General features: G+C 35.0%; 1 long non-coding RNA gene across 1 annotated transcript in view; it reads left to right on the top strand.

The window, feature by feature from the left end:
* The window catches only part of LOC146544437 (uncharacterized), a 64,985-nt gene extending 46,669 nt beyond the window's left edge, over positions 1 to 18,316 (top strand). The window contains exon 3 of the long non-coding RNA XR_014882858.1: positions 18,259 to 18,316. This is a non-coding gene — a long non-coding RNA (uncharacterized LOC146544437). The remainder of the gene's footprint in view (positions 1 to 18,258) is intronic.
* Positions 18,317 to 19,234: the final 918 nt, after the last annotated feature.

Genomic DNA, 19,234 nt, shown 5'->3' with positions numbered 1-19,234 from the left:
AACTAATACTAATAGCAAGGTCAACAAAGACTGTGTAACAGGTACTTTACTGATTGTTAACATACAGGTGAGACTTCTCACTTGCTGGGAACTTTTGTAATCTATAACAAAAATTCAAAAAAACAAATAGTTTGGCCACCAAATATTTGTCTTAAGCTTTCTTCAGGAGTGAAACAGTGAGTTATAATTACCAGGCTTCAGTTCTCTGATAGCTTATAATGTGTTTAAGTATATGTAGATATGATAGAGTTGCATCAACATAAAACTTTATGGGTTACAATGATCTGATTACTTTTGCTATTTCTCAAACCTATGGAGAGAATATGGTTTCACACATGTACAGTAAGCTTGATCTAAACAGGCTTCAGGAGTGAAGCTGCTATTCAATGGAAATCATCGCAGTGAAACTGCTTACTCAGGATGCACGTCACTTGCAAAATAGCAATCCAAGGGGATCCTTCCTTGAAAGCAGAAAGATTGGGTCCCTTAGTTATAGAAGAGCTGAGTCTCTTTCCTAGTACTCTTGCTCTGTCCTAGTTCAAAAAGCCATAGTTATTCAGCTCTCCTCATCTTCTCTGTTCCCCTTTAGTTTAATTCACTGCACTACTAGACTGCATGGTATCAATGAATGAATCCTATTTTGAGTGATAATAAATTAATTGAAAAATAGGTGTATATCGCCATTTTGGCGATCTAGATTTAGTATTCTAATCTAATAGAAAAGCTTTCATGCACTTACATTGCCTCTTAGTCACCTAAACAAAATCCTCATTTGTGAGAGTAGTACTGTGTCAATCATATAATACAATGCTGTTTATGCTTCAATTCGAAAATATGAAGCAAATTTTCAGTTTTAATTTCTTATCTTCTGTAAGTTTCCTTGGACCCTGGACTTGCTAGAGGTGTAAATTAGGAGGAGTAAGAAGGGAACTGAGTAGAAAACAAAACAACGGCCCATTATTTCAGACCTTTTGTGCTAATATGCCAGTAACCATAAAATCATTTTCTTAAACTAGTTATTTGAAGCCCACTTTCAGGTAGACTGTGTTGGTATACCCTGTGACAAGTTTCTCTGAGTATTTTTCTTTTTTCTTTTTTTTTTTTTTTTACCCTTTTTTTGTCTGATATCATGAGTATTTGCTCAGTGCTGACCTGTGCTTTTCATTTATAGATTTTTTCTGAGACCTTAGCATGTAAATCAACAGCAAACAATAGCAGAAGAAAGGTAGGTACAGGATTTGACCTGTGACTACCAGACAGACTGATTTTGCTGCAACATTCCTTTGGATATCCTGTTAAGATCTCAACAAAAATGTGAAAAGCACTTTCTGAATTGAATATAACTATAATTAACAGTCATCAAGATGACATTAAAAGGAATGTCACTTCCATCTATCCTAGTGTGAATGTATTACTACATGAAATCCAAACTAGCACAGCAAAACGACAATATATTATTGACAGGAAAAAAGAAAAAGGAATTTAAAAAAAAAAAAACAAAACCATAAAGCCTTATCAAGTTTGCTAGGGATCTATTACTAGCAGTTAATTTTATATGCAGAATATCAAAAGCTTTTGCCTGAACAAACCACAAAGTTCATAAACCTTCTTGTTCAGTTCAGTGTTTGATATGATAACATATGGAGCATATGTAATTTTCTTTAACTTTGCTGCTGTTTGTTCTGTCTTTCCATAGTGTGTCTTAATGGTAAATACCTAGTTTTTATTAACAAATGTGAGAATCACTCACTAAATACTCCTGAAGGTTTTTAAAATAATTTTCTTCTATTGGGAAGTCAATGCTTCCTGAATCTCTGCTAGAAAGAAAAAATTCAAAACCCAAGTCCATGTGCGGTCATTAAAAACTGAACCTGAGAAAATACATATTGAGGAAGTGCAATAAAAATATTTATCTACAGATATTCTTTTTTTTATTAGTTTTTCATCAGCATAAGAAGCCACAAAATACCCAAGGTTATTTTTGCATTCCAGTACTGTCCTCAGTACTCAGGTGTTCTCCAAGCACAGGAGCAGCATAGAATTCCCAATGCAAAGAGATTTACAGATAAAAAATGAGGGATAAGAAGATTAGAACTAAAATATATGCCAATTTTGTAGAATATATAATGAAATCCCTATTAATATGTAACCTTGACTAAGAAGTTTCAGCATGGATCTCTCAGTCTTTGCAGAGGATTTGAAAAATCTTTTTGGAGTAATTACATAAATATGCAAAGGAAATCTCTTAGTTTGTCCATATTATCCAGCAGAAGCTTACTGAAAATGACAAAAGAAAAGTCTGGAAGAAAGCTAATAATTGCATCTCTCCAGAATACGCACTAGAACTGTTGCTAAACCTAAGAGAAGGGAGCGTTTTTCTGAGGCAGAAATGTTTGCTAGTAATTAACATTTATATGCACTACTGAAGAGTAAGGAGCACTGTGAAGAACATCAAAAGAACCTAATACATCTAGAGAAAATATGTTGAGTTGTGGCTGATGAAACTTGTTCTCCCTGAGTGGGAAACAGCAGACGCTGCAGTGAACAAATTACAGTCTCTTGCATGTGCTGGGAGATTCTGATTAGATGTAGCCTCTCAGGACAAAGATCTAGGCATCGCTGCAGACAGCTCAATGAAGACATCTGCTTAAAATGTATCAGAGGTCAAAAAAGTGAATAATATTTAGGCTGGGTAGGGAATATTATGGAAAATATTATAACGTTACATAAATTGATGTACATCCTTACCTTCTCTGTTAAATTCCATTTTGGTCAACTCTTCTGTGAAAATGATATAGAGGGGAAAAATGAAGGTTAAACAAGGGCGTATATATTTTCTGTATTTTTTCCTCTAGCTTAGAAGAGAGCAAAGTATAAAGAAATACATCATTCTGAATAGTAATCAAAATATCAACTAGATGTCCTCCTTTTTCATTCCTAATAGAGATCAACTAAAGACGTGTCTTTATGAAACGCAAGTCTTGTCCTTAACACATACCAACTTTTATTGCTTTAAATGTAAGATTTGTGATAAAGCGCTGAATTAAATCCTATTCATCTGGAAATAAGAATTGAGTATTTAGTACTAGCAGAATAATACAGATAAAGCTGAAAAACTTTGTTTTAAAATGTAATGTTATCACTGCAAAATAGCAGTTCTGTCTTAGAATTGCATCATTTCTTTGTGGTTTTAGTCAAACTGGAGAGTTAGAGGGTTGTTTTTTCCTATTACACACTGATATTTTTCACTGTTAAACAAACAGTTGTCTGTTGTTTTTTTTCTTTTCCCAAATCTATGACATCATATCAGGAATTAAGTATTCTACTGTATTTTATAAGAATCTACCGTCTAAGTGGGAAACTCTTTATCAAGTAAGGCTTGGATATGTGTTTTCTGTAAGCTACAAAAGCTTTTGAAGAGGCGGAAGGAGGGGGAGATTAACTCTTTAGGATACTTATCTTGTATTCGCTCTGCATGCTGAGTGGAAATACTTTAAAGATTGAGATGGCAGATCCTTCTCTACCATAACAGTGGACTAAAAGACAAACCCAGTAGTCAAATGATCTTGTCAAGCTTTTTTCCAAATATGATTTCAAAGCACTATAATACCATTAGCTAACAGTAATTTGAGCTGTTTAGTAAGTGTGCACACATCTCGCTTGTGTAGAGTGAAGACCTTAGGATGAGTAGGAATGCATGTTAGTTACCATAATGGCTGTTTGAACAAAGGATAAACATTATCAAATGATTTATTATGATGTGATAAAAGGAGAGAAGATATTTATAGAGTGGAGTAGAATAACAATTATCTGGGCAATTAAACATCAGAACATAAAGCTGTGAAAAGGCTCAGGGCCCATCTTTCCATTTCCCTTGGTTTTCTTTATTTCTGTTTTTCCATTTTCTCCCTCCACATTTCTCTCTCTCATTTTTTAGAGTTACGATTTTAGTCAAGAAAAAAATATTGATTCATCTTAATCTAATTCATATGTTATTGTGAAACATATGAAACATGTGAAACAGTTACTTCAGTACTTCTACATACAATGCTCATTACTGTTTGATTCATTGTTTCTTATTTCATGTTCCTTGTTTAATAAATACTTCATTTTCTCCCAGGGATAAAGAATAATACAATAATGCCTTATAACAAAAAAGAGTAAAATTTAGATATGGTTTAGTTCCTAATGTCTACATTGTAAGTTTCTAACAAAGATATTTACCGAAGATATTATATTGTTACCAAATGTAAATACATACCAGAAGGATAAGCTTAGGTGTATTGTCCTGAAGTCTCTCCATTTTTAGAATACAAAATAATATTTTGCCAGATTTCTTTGTTAAACTATAATTGTACTCCGAGTTATTTGATTTCTGTGGCTATTAAAAATGTTAAAAGGGCAAGAAGTAAGGCTTTTTGTTAAGTATGTTAGGAAAATAGAGAGTAACAGGTTTCTGGATATGAGGAGTATTGGAAAAATATTGGAGAACTGAGGTGTGCTGTCAACTTTCTGGCGAACCTTTATTCTAAATACAGTGAATTAAGTTAAAAGGCCACAAGTTAATCATTAGACATTATTTGAATATTTCGACTGCAGTAGTCCTTAAGCATCAGGAATTAAAGCAGGCTAAGAGTTTCATTGTGAGCAAAAGACAAAGCCATTGCAGTTTCATTTCTGAAGTTGAGTATGGGTATCTATAAAAATTAGTCAAGAATTATTAGCTTAGTTACATAATTATGTTGATATTTGAATCAGTCTCTCTTTCCATTGATTATTGCTGTGAAGCAATAAATATATATAAGGGGGCAAGCAGAAGTATAGACACCATCTGCATGATAATAACTTCCTTTTTCTCATTGGACGACAAATGAATCAATAAATTATTCAATGTTATGGTACTTTAGCTATTAAATATTAGTAAAAATTATTGTATATGGTCTTAGTTTGAGGAACCAAGATTCTCTGTATAGTCAGCTTAGATGCCTCACTAAAGTTAAAAACGCTTACATTCGCAGTGCAACTCTTGCCAATCAAATACAGAAGGAGATCAAAAACTGATGTCTTAGTCCTGATAAAGCCCATCTTACTAACACCAGCTGTGTTATCTTCCTTCTGTTCTCTGATAATCCCCGTAAAACTTCACTGCTTTACCTAGTACTGTTGAGAGGTTGCAGGCCCATATTTGCAAGAATTACCCAACTGATTATTTATTGACATGATAACTGATTGACCACGGACTCTAAAGCGTTAAAACTCTAAAATATAAAGCCTAGTCAACTGAAGCACATATTAAAAATGAAATTGTTGCTTTCACCCACAGAACTCTTTATTTAATTCTTTCAAAACTCTTTTATTTTATCTGACATTCTGATTTTAAAATGATGGGTTTAAAACTGCGCTAAACATAATCTCTAGTTACTGTTGACAGGGAAGAGATTTCATTACCGTCACCACATATATCATGTGCTTCCTATCTAAATACAGAATGAAACTATTTACTGAATAGTTCTGGCATTTTTATTTGTTGTTTTTAAGTCAGGTTTTGAGTTCATGAAGTGCTTCCTACTTAAGAACCACAATCTTTATATTTTTCATCTGGATTTTGCATTTAGCATGTGAAAATGGAACACTAGGAAAATGTAGTAATGAAGTCTGTGTTTTATTACTTACGTGGCATGGAGAATGGTCATCTACCTACCTATAAGATACTTTTTAGGAGACTAATTTATGCTTTAGAACTTTTATTGTTTTAGTAAGAATTTCACAGAGTGCAGGCAAGCAGAGAAATATCTTCAAAGTAACCAAGGTTTTTCTCAGAGGAGTGGAATAGAGTTTATTGAAGATGAAAAAAATTCAAATATATTAAAAGTGACTCTATGTGATAGAAATCTACTAAAGAATTACATGAAAGTGGTGGAAGAAATGTCTATGACTTGTAAGATTAAGCTGAAAAATAAGCTGAACCTCCAGCTCCCATTTATTTTACAGTTCCATGATCTCACTTTGCCAGTCGCTGTGTTGCTCTTGCACGTGGGGCTGGAAGCCTTGTATGGTAAATCCTCCTCCCCTCCTTGATGTCTCTGTGCTTTATCAGAGTAGAAATGCACACATACTACTCTGCATAATACAAGGCAGTAATATTTAACACAGAGCTCCTGTGACATACACAAACCACTCATTTCTTGTTAATATGGAAACAGCAGAAAGTCTCTAGAGGGTTGTCCAACCTTATAATGAGAGCCGTGTGTTATGCGCAGCTCTGCAGCCTCAGAAGTGGCCATGGATTCGTCCCCTGCTGTGAAATTTGGCTGCTGCCTGAGGCCCTGTGGAAATCATGTTTCTTGCTGTGCCCAACCACGTGCAAGCCTCCCTGCTGAGAAAAGGAAGGAAATTCACTGAACTGCGTTCATCTCTTTCTCTCACTGAGACAGAGAGAAAAGCATCTGCAGAGCAGTATTTCCTTCCAAATTTTTTCTTCTGAAGAGGGAAGTAGGAGGGCGTCAGTATATTTCTGAGGATGTGCTGATTGTCAGTGAAGAACTTGATAGCAGGAGGACAGTCACACTAGCAAGCACTACAAATTCAGTAGCTACCAACACATTGAAAAGGGGAGAAGAGGGGGAAGAAAGCCTTGAATATTCTTTGCTTCTCAAGAGGTGCCAAGATCAGTGCAGGGGAAAAAAGGACAGGTATAATGTGAACCATATGTGTTATTGTTATGACCTGTCAAAATCAGTGGAACAGTAATAATCACGTGACTTTATAGATTTTATCTATTAAATCTCATCTACTTGATGCCTTTGCCCTTGCTTTTCACTTGGAAGACAAGAGTTCTGAGAGCCAGTGAAATGTAAGGGACCAGTATTCTGAGGAAGTACTTGGAAAAATTTGGTGTTTAAAATCACAAATAAATAATACACTCAAAAAAATTGTGCTGCAAAGAGCATTTTATATGCTGCAGAGCTGAAGTCTTCAGAAAATTATAAGCAAATAAAAAAAAAACTTAGTTTCCTCCTAAATGTGTTCAATCAAAGGTCTTGATCTTGAAGACAAAGTGTATTTCAGTTTATTTGGTTCAGAGGCTGGAATAACAGTGAACTTGGAAAGACAACAATAGCGTTAGGAGAGTATAAGTGGGAAATGTTCTTGAGAACAGAACTGCTGGAGAGAAAAGTGATTTTGTTTAGCATTGATATTACCTATTAAAAACCTGGTAAGAGCTTGGCTTGCATAAATAGTGAGTGTGTTGATGTTAGAAGAACTATTTGAATTAGTCAAAAGAAAGATAAAACATTGCTGATAATGCCAATAGCAGTGTTTTAATAAGCTAAGGAACCCATTGTGCATTCTGGCAAAGATGTGCTCTTTTATTCGTTCAGTTGTGCTGCAGAAGTAGGGAAAAACAAGCACCAAGAGAAGACTGAAAAGAGCATGACAGGAGTCTACAGCTAGAAAGCGATCCTTTGCAAATGAGGAGACTCAACTTGTTATGGAGGGAGAAAACAAGGTACTATGGAGATAAACATGAAAGGGATGTGAGCTGAGAATTATCTCAGATAGGCTGGAGGGAGAGGATCACAAGATAAGAATGCAGAAGTCAAAGATGCTTCTCAGTGATTTCAGTAAGGAGAATTGTCTTATGAATGTTATAAAGAAAAAGAATCAAGGAAAAAAATAAACTTGAGATATAGCTCTTACCAGAAATTAAGAGGAGAGCAAAGTAATAAGGAAAACTAAGAATGAAAAGAAAGGGAAGGAATTCAGTTTTAGAAATGCCTACTTTTTTTTTTTTTTATATATATTTAGCCACACATTTAGTACTGACAAATGTCTAGTACTGTCTGTATTATATACGGTTACAGTATGGATGCTTTCAGGGTCAGTGTTTTCTTTGTTTCTTTTGAGGACTATAGGACTATAGTGGAGCAGGAAAAAAAAAAAATGTAAGCCGTAAAAATATTACAAATATTTTCAGATTGGTTTGTCATACTGCATGTATATACATGCATGTACTATTATGGCTATTTTAGGAAGAATATTATATTCTTAATGATTCTGCAGATACGGCATATGACCTAGTTCTAGGCTGTTGAGTGATAACATTTGTGTGAATCCTATAGGAATCTGTATTGTGCTTGTAGTAAGGAGCTACCAGAAATTGTTTTGCTCCTGCCAGACTGCTGGGAGCTTAAAAAAAAAAAAAAAAAAAAAAAAAAAAAAAAAAAAAACCAACTAGCTGCAATTTATTTCACATGTAATGTGAATAATAGTTGGAGTAGAACATAGAGCATATATAATCAAACTGGTTTTGCAAATCACAATATTTTCTAGTTTGTATGAGATGGTAAATTCTATATTTCCACTGTTTCTTGTTATCTTTTCAAATCAAAAGTTGATGTGAAATTATTACTTAAATTCAAGAATTTGTCATCAAAAAGATTAGCTTTTGTTCTGAGACAGGAAGAGAAACATGCACTTTTTAAGCTATTAGTTTTTGTGTCGTGATTCTGAATGGATGAGGAAAACAGAAGGTGGACACAAAGAGTGCAACTTACATAGAATAGCCAATTGCCTCAAAAATAGAGCTTAAAATATAAAGAAGAAATCTACTCTGGTTGGTATTTGCATGAAAGGAGGCAAAAGCCACTTTTAAGTGTCGCTGAAATCCAGTAATTCTACAGTATTTATTCAGTTAATATTCAGTATTCTGATTTATTTTTTTTTTTTTTTTGCTTCCCTAGGGTCTACTTCATGTAGATCACTTGAACAAAAACACCCAACACCTTCTTCATTAGCACTTAAAATAGTGCATGTTTCACCACACCGCTGTCATCTTAGCTGCAATATCTGGATTATATTTTCTCTTTCTTTAAATTGTTACGGATGAATATTGGCTTCAAATACTACAGTGGCTTTTTTGTTTGTTTGTTTCCTAGTTATTTAATATCTATTACTGTTAAGCTAGCTTTTTTTGTGTGTCTAGTTTTAAACTAATCTGTAAAATTATTTACAGCAGTTACATCCCCAGTGAATTTTTATTATCTCAGGGGATTCAGGGAGGTTCAGTTCAACTGCATAAGACACCAGGTGAAGGGCACTGTGTCATTGTGAACCTCATCTTTTCACAGCATTCCATTTCAAATTTTGGTGAGAAATGAAGAATGTTCTAAGTAACAGCATAGGCAGATATTCTGTTCTTTATTTGTGACTTTGGGAATAAATTGCAGTCGGGTGGGAAAAGTGGCTGAAAATACGGGTAAAAGTCGAATGCAGGATTATTGTAGACCCTGTCAAAATAAATGGGAGAATATTTTTTAGTATGTAATTAAATGTCAAGATTTGTGAGTTAATGGAATTTCTGTAGTCACATCAAGGTCAGACGAGCAATTACTGTTTATGAATTATCTGAAATCTTGTATAGCCTCTTCTAGCTAGTCTTAGAGCATCTATTTATATTAGACATCTTTGCCATTTCTGATGTTTCTCCCCCATCGTTTCTGTTAACAGCAGTGTGGTGCATTTTGTCAATTCTGTACTTGTTTGCAAAACCTTCTTTTATTTCACTGAAGAGCTTGCAATTAGCCCACTTCTCCCTATTGAGAAGCATCTTTGTAATAACAGCTTTCCTGGCAGAGCTTTTGTTAGGCAGATTTTAAAATCAAGAGTCTACAAAGGTTGGGAAAAATCCAATCATACAAAAGTTCAACAAATCCCTTTCAAGGTCATATCAGTTAAGATTACGTAGATTTTCCACTTCAGCAAACATTAGAGTTCAGCATTTCTAGGGATATATTCAGAGGGCTAGAATTAATGAAATAAACCAATTCCTAACTGAAATTATTTGCTAAACTGAAAAAAAAAAAGTCTGGAGTCCTTTTTTTTTTTTTTTTTTTTTTTCCCCTTCCATTTTTATTGGGGTTACCTTTCTCCTCCATGTAGCTGCTTGGATAACTTTCTTTGAAGTTGCTGGCAGTGTTTGCTCTGACAGCCATTGGGTGTGAGAAGTATAAGGCTATAGCAAGCATCTCCATAGCATAATCCGACCAGGCACTGTTGGTCACTGATCCAGCTGCATGCAGCAGCTTAATAGTCAAAGGCCATGGTAATTCCCTCCTTCTGTCTTTCCTTTCTTCCGAGGCAAAATCTTCACCTGGTGTTTTTGATTCATGCATTCTAATTATGATGGCTGCCATCATCAGCCCTGTGGGTGACACTAGAAATTCTCTGAGCCAACGGCTTGTTAAGCGACCATGTCAGCCTGATTTTAGGGCCCATTTTGCAGTTCACCGCAGGCCTATCTAAAAGCATCAGGAGTCTCGTCTAGCAGGACAGACTCATTGTCTTTCTAAATGTCTCCTTCTGATAAGCAGATCCAAATATGGTTCATTCACTGTGGATTTGAAGGCACAGTGGGGAACTTGGCTCACATAGTGGATACAACAAAATGCTTAATATCTTCACTTGGTATAGAGCTAAAGAACCCAATTTTCAATTCCAGGATAAAAACATTTACTCCCTGACTATGATCAAGAGTTTGAAATTTAAATCAGAAGTCTTCGAAAGCTATTCTAACTCTCAAAGGAGCAGGCTTTCCCATACTTAGTACAAAGAAGAAAATCCTGGGTTTGAGTCACATAGAATTCACACGATGACCAGAAATGTTCTTTGTTGCCTAAAGATATTGAAGAAAATTTTCTCTGAATAATTTTGTGTTAAGTATGTGATGCTAGTGGCTGTGAGGTTACTAACAGCCACGTGAATACTGCAGTCTGATCTGCCTTGCAAACATTATTTGTTTTTAAATAAGTGCTACAAATGCTTTACTACTACATATATTTCTTTTTAATGTTTTGGCTGACCCAAGCTTTGGCAGTAGAAGGCAATGAATATCTTTCAGCTGCAGGAAATGAGAATTTTACAAAAAGTATACTAATGTGGCTCTCTGTATTTAACTGCCTCTCTGATCTGCAAACTATTATTTCTTTCAGATAGAAACATGGCTAATTTTTCTCACACTACATAGGCATTTTGTCATCAGAATTAATAGGAATTATAAACATCAGTTAAGAGTAAAATGTGTTTTCCATTTCATGCTAATAAGTGTATTTGAGACTGTATTAAAACATGGCTGCATTGAAGTGCTGCAGCTTAGTTCATCTAAGAACTAGTAAAGACAGATATAAAAACAAGTAGCTGCACTTCCTGGTAGCTTAAATCAACAATTTTAATATCAACTTCACACAGTTTTTGTTCCGTAAGAACAAAATCAGTTACTTACAATAAGGTACAGAAAAATGCCTATCTTGCAGAATTATCAGTTTAAACCAGTATGCATATGGGATGAGCTAATTTAAGAACTCCACAGGAAATTAGAGTGGGTCTTTTATTATCAACATCCATTTCCTAAATACTGTGTTGCTTTTGGCTTATATTCCATTGACCTATAATAATGATACTGGAGATTTATTTGATCCCTTTGTAAGTTGGCAAACTGGCAGCCATGCCTTTTTGTGAGCTCACTTGGTAAGATAACTGAAAAGCCCATTATATTGCAGAAAAATCTAGTAATTTGTAGCCTGTGTTCCCCTTGTGATTGTGCTTTCATGTGTAACATGCTGTTGAAAAACTTATTCCCACTTATAGATTCTCGAAAGTTTTATAGGAAGAGGACATTTCCAATATATGTTATAATTGTGCTTTGGCTAATGTGAATCTCTTTTCATTTTTGAAGTGCATATTTTCTAAAGTAACCAAGAAACTGTGGCAAACCTATGCCTATGGCTGCACAAGACAGAAAGAAAAAAAGATACATATTCTATTGTGATACTTGGAGTCACTGTTCACAAAATGTATAGATATCTCAAAATATTACATTTACCTGAACAGGCAGTATTTCTGTTCTCTTTGTTTCCCATCCATTTTTTTTCTTTTGTATGTGGAAGTTTTTTATCGTACTGTAAAACCCTGAGTTACAGCATGGGGTGAAAACTGTGCGAAGTTCAGTGTGGAACTAAGAAAAATAGAAAGCTATGTGAACTTGAAATAATGCATAGATGTCTAAAATTAGCAAAAGTAAACCAGATTATTCAGGAAGCTAATGCTGTGAAATATTTTATGGGAGCAAAAATGTGGCAACAGGATAAGGATTTGTGTCCATTGCAGTGGCACTGAAGTGTCTGTGAAGAATTGTGTTGCATTTGCAGCTGCTAACGTGGTTTGTTAACTCTCAGCTTTTTTGAATTACGATAATTCTGGTATAGACAGGGCCTAGCAGAGCAAAAAACTTGAGTCCAGTATCTTTTTCCCTTTTTGATTATTTTGAAACATAAGACATGTCTTCTCCTTCTGAAAACATTTTGTATCATCGTGAATATTTTCATATTGGAATTGAATATGTTAGCTCATAACCCCAAGATGAGACAGATAAAATACTTCAGCACTGAGATTTAAGGGTAGAGCAAGTAACTCGATGAACACTTGACAGAGATGTCCTTCATCCTAATAAAAAGAGCAAGCACCACACTGATTAAAAAATCACATTTGTTCTTAACGTGTTCAAACTCCTAAAACTTATATAGACAAGTCTAGTATTTTTCTATATTGCTTAATAGGAAATATTGGTTATGATTTCAGTACTAGTGGGCAAGCCCTGCATGCTGTCAATCAAAGTATCCTGTCTGGACTTTGTTATCTCCCTTCATTCTTTCCAGCAGGCTGCAGGCTGCTTTCAGGTCTCAGAAGATATAAGCCTTTCCTTTAAAAATAACCAGGAGCTTAGCAATGAATAGTACTGCTGCCTCAATTCCTTCCATTATAAAGTCCTGCCTAATGCTTTTCACTTTACTTTTCATTTCCTTTGTAGTGCTGAGATCTGGGAAAATTAACATCTATGGTGCTCCGTATTCGATCATATATTTGAGACTTGCAGCTTGCAGCATTCTCACATGATCTCTGCTATTAGTGAATGTAAAAACAGCTTCTACCCATCTCCCTCTTCCTATTTGCTGAACTAATAGATTAGTGGGAAAGATTTTCCATGCATAATGTGAAGAAATAGCAGCTTAGCTCAAGGATTTTTTGGTTTACCATAGGTCAGGGGAGAGGATGAGAATCCAGAAATTTTGTTATTTTTCTTTCACAACTTTCTGCCTGGACTTACGCATTTAATATTATCCTCTTTCTGGTGAAGGTGCTGGGTGTAAGCTGTTAGTTTCTTCTGTTGTCTGATCATAATGAAGTGGACAGCAAAATGCATGCTGATTGCAAGTATGTAAGCATTGTATAGGAAAACTGGGACAAAAACTAACACGGCTCATTCATTCAGGTACTGGTCAGTCATTGTAAGCTCTCTGCTACATCAGACTGTTAAACTTAAGGCTAATAAGGAGGTATCAAAGGAGATACTGAAGGATATCTCTATGGAAGACCTAAAGGTAAAGTTCTTTATGCAACTGGATCAAAAGAAGCAATAGTTCTTTGCACTACATCCAACTTTCTGGCAAAATACATAGCACTGAGGAATCCATTTTGTTACGAAGACAAATATTTTTACTATTTGCATGAGTTCACTCTCTGACGTTGCCCGGGACTCTCAGTTTATCTCATTTGTGCAGTTACAAAATGCTTTGCTTTATGTTGCAGAGCAATCACACAGCCCACGAACTGGATATCTTTTGTTTAAAACAAGATTGGAAGATGTGCACTTTGCAGATCTACTCTAGTGAGGCCCCACTCATTAGTTTGAGATATAGCCATAGTTTCTTCTATTTTATGCTTTTTTTAATTGTTATTATTATGTTTTTAAACCCTGTTGATGATTTAGCAACTACCCCTATAAATTGCAGGGAAAAGTAAAAGTGCCCTTTATGGGTCTCTCACCCATCAAGAAGAAATGTCTGAAAAAACTCATCTCTTTTCTCCTCTTCCAAGCTGAGAGGAAAATGGTTTAGCTCAGACTCTTAAGTTAGAAATGGTTTAGCAACATTCCTGAACAGTTAGATGCTGTATGTGTTGTCTTTAAATCCTAAAACTGGTATTTCATTTGTAGTATCTATATAACGAATAACATTTGAAAAGGATTCATAATAACGTTAGATATATTACTTGCAATGAGAAAGGACCAAATAAATCCTACCTTTCCAAACATAAAACTCATTAAAAAGCAACTCATCAAAGATGTAAATGTAGCTGCATTACTAAGTTCTTTTTCTGAGTAGCATCAATTACGCAAACTTTAAACTGGTAGCTATAATCCTCAAGGTTGGGTCTGATTAACAAATCAAGTGAAAGCCTGCTGATTCTAAAGCAAAAAAGCAAATAAATACATGTTGCCATGTTCTGCAATAAAGTAATAAGCAGTTTAGAGTAAATGTGATTGGCATAAAATGATCTCAGAAATAATGTCAAATACACTCATGAAACAGCTTATTGATGTCAAATTGGCAAAATAGGATATCTTTTCAGCAAATTTATCTACTGTTTAAATCAGTTAGGGTGACAGATATGGAAACAATTTATTCATAACAAAATTAAATTATGTCCTAGTTAGTGATCAAATAGCAATATTTATTTAATCAAAGTGTGATCGTTGTTTGGCAGTTACTTTTTAAAACTTACATAAAATCAAGTGGATATCTGTACAATTGTAATAGCTGAGCTGTGCAATTGGAAAGCCTATGCAGCTGTCCAAGGGGGTAAAGAACCAAGAAGAATTTGGCATATCAAATAATCATAATACATACTTAATTAATGAAACTACTTAGGGTTAAATAGAACTATTTATATGTACAAGAAATCAGAGATTTATATTTTACATCTCAAACTGGAGAATAAAAAGAAACAATGAAACTGGGAGTCACTGAAATTAGAATGTGGAAATGACTGTAGCAGTTCAGATAGCAGTTCCATCTAACCTAGTCATGATGGTATAGGCATGATAGTCATCAGCAGGAGTCGCCATGCATCCTTACACATTAAAGAGCTATGCAGATATATGATACTTCCTCTAACATTATCTCAGGTACCAACTATTTTAAGCTTAGAATCACAGGAAGATGGGTATAGTTGTTATTGATGGATCTTTCTTGTGTCTCTCCTTTCTACTTTTAAATCCACATAGACTTTAAATATTTGTGGCCTTCCTTGGCAAGGAACTCCACAAATATCTTCTCCTTTTGTTAGGAATTTAGCTCTCAGTTTTATTACTACTCTCTGCTTATGGTATTGTAAGAGAGAATAATCATTCCATATCCACCATTTCAACCCTTCTTTTGATTTTGTGGACTTCAGAAATCCACACAAATGCATCTGTTAACACGGATGGACCTTAGCCTATGTTATTCTTCTTCATTAAGCAGTGTTTTTACGCTTTTGTATGCACTACTGTAGCACGATTCTGATTCTTTCTGAGATTTTTGACTCTGGGAGATAGACACAGTATTCAAGCTATGCAAAGCAATATGCTAAGGGTACAATGAAAATGGTACAGTGATGATCAGTGATTTTATGTTATGTTCCTAATACTTAACTTTCAGACTGCTGTTGGGCCTTAATGTAGCCCTCAGAAATGGATTTTTCTCAAAAACGATTTGGAAATCAATGTTCAGTGTCTCATCTGGACCACCCCATACCTCTTCATCGTGCATATGCTTCATTATTCTTCCAGAAACCATGAGCGCAAAGACAATTTGTCTTTGAAAAAATAATATGTCCTAAAAACTTACTTATTATTTTCTCCTCAGACATTCATTCATGATACCATCCATCAGAATCTTTATTTGCCAAGCACAGACATCAAGCTTACTGCTCTGCAGTTCCTCAGATTTCCCCTCGCTTTCCTCCTATCCTCTGGCACTAAGGTAGATTTAAGAAAAGGATTTTTTTATCAACATTAAATAGTATAAATATAAAAAATGGTACACCATCACTAAGTACAGGCAATTCATCTCTGGTTCTTTTAAGAAACCCTGAGTGAGTATCATCTAGTCCTAGATGTTTACTGCCATTCATTTTTGTCAGTGTTTTCTGTAATAGGTTCTCCAGTTCCTTTAACGTCATATTGTCTTATGATTCTCTGCCAGATAGGGGTTGGGAAGAGACCGTTCCTAGTTTCTTCCACAATGAATGCAGGAAATGATTTCGTTTCTCTGGAATGACCTTAGCTTGTCTGAGAAATACTTATGTACTCCCCTCGTCAATTGACACTACAAAATTTCCAGCGTCTTTTTCCTGATAAATTACAAGGAAGATTTGTTATTATTACTTATTTATTTTACTAGTTGTTTTTCAGACTTTTTTTGTAGACTTTTTGGTGATGCTTTTAGATTTAATCTGCCAGAGTTTGTTGTTCATTCAATTTCTTCATTTGAATAGGATCTCAAATACGTGAACAGCAATCCCTTCCTTGTAATAACCTCCTTAACCTTTTTTTGATTGGTAATATACACCTATTTTTTTTTCTTTTTTCAATGTGGTATCTTTAAATCATTTCCATACTATAATTTCCATGCTGTCTGCAGAGATTTGATTCTCTTAGTTGCCCTCTGTAGCTTCTTTTCAATAAATGTCCTCATATTTATTCCTGAAATGTCTGGAAAACATAGTTCTTGAAATCTTCAAGATTAAGAAGGATACTGTCTCACAGTAGGAAGCATATATTGGACGTATTGCAGCATCATTTTCCATAATTTATGCCGACTGTGGTTATAATAACAGTATTATTTTTATTTTTCAATTCTCTAAAAGGAGAAATATTTTAATCTGTACAAGAATAAATTTGTTTCTTACAAAAACATTCCTGATTTTTGTCTTTAACTAGAAAATTTTAAAGTCTGATCTGTTACTTCAGTGAAAGATCCCCAGTGACAGAAAAATATCAGAATAGTTCATGCAGCATGTTGTCTAACAAAGGAAGCATTTCAGTTCTCCAGGTGAGATGTTTTAGTTGTAATAGTTTACACATGCTGTCTTGACACCAGGGCAGCCATTCCTTCCTTCGTTGTTAAATTATGGCGCAAACATTTCTCATCGATTGCAATTTTACAGCCATTTCAAGGCTTGGCTTTGGCCCCATGGTTTCAGTGTGCCTGTACAATTGAGGAGAATAGCTTTTGTGATGGGTAATATTATGGTCATTGTGATCCTGCGAGGTGAATTCGAAGACTCTACTGAAGGTGGGCAAGATGCATAAATGTCTGTGGTACTTTGACTGTTGCTGACAGATTTTTGTGAACTCCAAAGATGTGAAGAATATGCTGCTTTCCTGGTTCCATGCAGACTTGAAAGCTATGAAAAGATTTATACTACTGCTATAAGGTTGATACTTAACTTCAAGAGGCAGGACACGTGCAGAGGCATTTTGAATCGAACTGTCTGAGTTTATGACTACAGTAATTATCCTCTGATTGTTTGAAATCAAGAGCTAAGTGGCATTTTTCCACTCTTAAAATTTCTTAGGTAGGATTCTTTGATTGTGTGCTTTTGGCCCACAGAATTGAAATTCATTTAGTGTACTTTTGTGGGTACAAGATACCCACAAACTGCAAGTTTATGAAACCTGTTTCAAAGAGCACATACTTCTGTTTCTGCTTCTCCAAGTATTATATAGGCTGAAGAATAAAAAAAAAAAAAAAAAAAAAAAAAAAAAAAAAAAGTATATCTTTTCAGCATACTGAAGGTATGCCATTCTTATAGCTTTCTATCTGCATGGGCCACTGCCAAAGGCAGCGTAATTGACTAGAAGAACTGGTGGTGTGGTCTTGCTTGTTATAATTTTGGGACAAAATGTAAAATTTACACATACAAAATTCTAGCACCTGAATACTTGGGTCAATTGTCTAAATTGTTATTTTTCAAACTGCTGCCAACATAAATTCCTTTTCTGGAAAGATGGTAATTGTTATATGTAGCGTTCGCTGTGCTGCCTATATACATCACTTTTAATTCTCCACAACCATTTCACAGAACGTAGGTACATGAAGCTGTGAATGCTCTCAGTTTGTTCTGACAGGGAAGGTCTTATATTGTGCGTATCTTTAATAGTTTAATCCTGTCTGGAAAGTCCAGGATTTAATTCAGGTCCAAATGGGAAAGTCACTAACCTCTAGCAGACATACTCCTGTTGGAGATGAAAAGAGTTGTCACTCTCTGTATGTCTTCAGTGAATTGACTGGAGCTAAAATCCTGCTTACAGTTCCAGTGTTGGGATCTAGCATTTGTTTTGCTCACTCTACCAATAAATCCTCCACTTTCTTTCAGGACAACAGAGATTGGGCAATATTCTTCAAATTAAACTCATCTATGCCTGTAAAAGCAGGTGGGTAAACAAATATTCAGATCTATAGTTTCACACGAACTCCCCAAAGAATTGCTGTTATTAGGTTGCACGTTTTGTCTGGAGTTCTCTGTCTGCGCTCTAAATTCAGACTTTTTTTTTTCCAGCTGTATTAGTCAGTTTGTCTACAGTTGTCTTCTTAACCAGTCCACTATTTTCATAAACTAAATTATGTGATCTACATGAGTAGTTCTGAAAAACTCCTTGGTCTGATTCCAGAAAAACAAATGAAAAAATCAGTCATATGATGTCTCAGTTGAGAATGCTGTATAGCTTCCTAGGGAAACTTTATTAATAAAAAAGGGATGTAGTTAGAAATAACTTCTATAACATTTAAAATAGCAGCTTAGTTGGTCTTTGAAACAGAGAGCTTTGCACTACATTACTACAGGCTTTCTCGGAGTTTTCTCACATTCAGTCACCTTGACCTTCAGGCTGTGCATACCCATGGCCTTACTGCCTACGTGTGTGCAGATATGCCCTGAGCTTGTCTCTTTCCTCCATCTTTTGCTATTCTTCTTTTTCTCTCTTTGAAGATCAGACTATCCACGTTTTTAAAATGAAGCATGCAATTCTCATTCTCGCTTAATCGCTGAAAAAAAGTGTACTGGTAATTTACAAATATAACTGTTGTGAGACTCATTTTTTCACTTTGTGTTTCTAATTACTATCAACCCTGTTAATGTTAATTGAAAGAGCGGGTATTCCTTTCTTTCATACACATGAATATATCCATACTTAACTTTTTGTGAGTATAGTATTTGCTACTTTCTAAACAGACCTTGCTTTTCAAGCTGCTTCCCATACACTGCATTTTCTAGGTCACTGAGACCTCATTAGATATTTCAGAACTGTGTTTGCAGATTCCTAATACTTGTAAGCCTGAAGAAAATATTCTGT

Source organism: Meleagris gallopavo, chromosome 4 (assembly GCF_905368555.1).
Source record: "Meleagris gallopavo chromosome 4, MGAL_WU_HG_1.1, whole genome shotgun sequence".
Lineage (NCBI taxonomy): Eukaryota > Metazoa > Chordata > Aves > Galliformes > Phasianidae > Meleagris > Meleagris gallopavo.
This window is presented reverse-complemented; position numbering and strand designations above follow the sequence as displayed.